The 2,336-nt window shown below is 32.1% G+C and overlaps 1 long non-coding RNA gene across 1 annotated transcript; it reads right to left on the reverse strand.

Moving 5' to 3' along the window:
* Window positions 1–1,503: 1,503 nt before the first annotated feature.
* Window positions 1,504–2,001, reverse strand: LOC114475451 (uncharacterized). The gene is made up of 2 exons (XR_003675468.1): window positions 1,951–2,001; window positions 1,504–1,843 (listed from the first exon to the last, which is right to left on the reverse strand). It is a non-coding gene; the product is annotated as an uncharacterized LOC114475451 (long non-coding RNA).
* Window positions 2,002–2,336: the final 335 nt, after the last annotated feature.

Consider the following 2,336-nt stretch of genomic DNA (forward strand, 5'->3'; position numbering starts at 1 on the left):
ATTAAGAAACGTATATATAGTATCTCTCTCATTGATGAGGTTCCTGTGTTTTTAGAATGAGACCCAAACATTTTTTTTTTTTACAGAATCATTGCAAACCTTTGAGGATATAATGAGATCTGCTGTCACCTAGTGCATTTCATGAGAAATTACAGTATTTATAACAACAACAAAACCTACCAACAGGACTTTTGTGTTCTATTACTTGAAGGTGAAAAAAGATGTAGGTAAATTTGTGTGTCATCTTTCTTAATGTACATATCACAGCAGGATGAATGAAACTTGAAATAAACATATTCCTGTGAAAATATATTTTTGGCTAAAAAAAAGGAAACATTTACAACTTTTTTTTTTTAAACACAGAAAAAATGTGTTACTGCGTATGAAATAAATCCTGAAACAGAAGAAATCCAACACAAAGTCAAATATGATAAATCAATAACTTTTTGGGCTCAAGAAGCAAAACGGCACAAGTTTAAATTCTTAGTTTAAACTACATTAAACCATGTAAAGTTATTAAAAAATAAAATACCAAGACTAAAAGAAAATGATTTTTTTAACAATCTAAACAGAACAAGAAACAAGCCTTTAATGCCATATTTTAAACCAACTAAATTATTTTAAACAAGCTAACAACAACTAACATCCTGAAGGGCTAAAGTGGCTTGATTATTTGAAAATGATATTTAAAAAAATACAGTAAAAAAATATTTACTCCTAATAGATGTTTCTGCTTTTGGTATTCATTTATTTACTAGTTTTTTTTCTGTAAGAGCCCTTGAAACAACAAATATATAAGACAGAACATAAAACATCCTATAGTAGAATATGAACATATACTGTATATATAAATATAAAACATAATCAGGGTTCCCACCAGGAATTGTTCACAGCATGGGGTAACATTTTGAAATGTACAACTCTTTGAGGGCCAAATTTAGTGAAGTAAAGCTTTGTTACTGCCTCACTTTAAAGCCTAAAGTTATTTGTTAGTATAAGGGTTAGAATCATATAAGTTTCTATCTCCTCCTACTCCTTTTTGAACATGTACAGGCTTCACGTGCAGGATTTTAATCATTTATTCTCACTTTGCTTTGTTTGATTGTTTTCTAAATTACTATTATTAGCATTTTCATTGTAGTAAACACTGTTGTTTTGTATATGTTCAAAATTAAATTAAATCAAATGAATTGGTGAGGGTTCATGGATGAATGTAGTTAGAGTTAAGCCTGGTATACGTACTCCACTAATAAATACTCACAGACACTGTATAGACAAGAAATAACATTTTATTATACTGTACAATATAAATATGTATGTAGTTATGCTTAGCACACATAACTACACACATGAACGAGTGCATTCATTTATAAACCATTACATGTGTGCAGATGTCCACGTCACACCTACTGGGAGAGCACTGGGAACCATTAGATTGTAAAGGATCAATAAATAATCATGAACCATGACAAAAACCTGGTGTAAAATAATAGTAATAGTCAATAATAATACATTAGCAATTTATTGATGGAAATTGGCTCAAGTTAAGCCAAAAAAATGCATGAAATTTGGGTTGGGATGTATGCATCATACTGTTGAGAAAAGGAAAAATCTAAATGTCATATTCCATAAATCATCTTCTCCATGTGTGAGCTGTGTCAGTCTGTACGAAGAACTGATGAAGAAACATCCCAGTGATGAAGATGAGCTTGGATTCAGATGGAAAGTGAGTTGAAAATTCAACAGTTTTTTGTAGAAAGTTGAAACCAAAGCAGTCTGTGTAAACACTGCAGTGCTGGTGACGAACATCTGGAACTGTCGGATTCTCCTCTGAAGCAAAACTCTGCAATCAAACAAGACAATTCACAGTCATTAGTATCAAAATCATCTTTATTTTTACATTAAACACGTATTCAGATTCTTTCTGTGTAAATGAGAGGCTTTACTTACATTGATTGTTTTGGTGAATAGAAGTCTTTCTGTCCTCAGGTAATGTTTCCTCCTCAGGATGCTGTGGATGCTGGTGCTCCTGTCTGACATTTTACAGGTATTAGTATAGCGTAACATCTACCTATTTTTTTTTTTTATTAAACATGTAGTATTTTTGCTTACATTGTTTTGGTGAATAGAAGTCTTTCTGTCCCCTGTTGATGTTTCCTCAGGATGCTGTGGATACTGGTGCTCCTGTCCTCCATCTTCATCCTCCTCCTCCATCAGTAGATGCCATTGTTCCAGTCCAACATTTTACAGGCATTAGTATAAAGTCACCACTATTTTTACATTAAACATTAGTTCAGTGTCTTTCTGTGCCAATGAGAGGCTTTACTTACATTAAT

This window comes from Gouania willdenowi, chromosome 14, assembly GCF_900634775.1.
Source record: "Gouania willdenowi chromosome 14, fGouWil2.1, whole genome shotgun sequence".
Classification (NCBI taxonomy): domain Eukaryota; kingdom Metazoa; phylum Chordata; class Actinopteri; order Blenniiformes; family Gobiesocidae; genus Gouania; species Gouania willdenowi.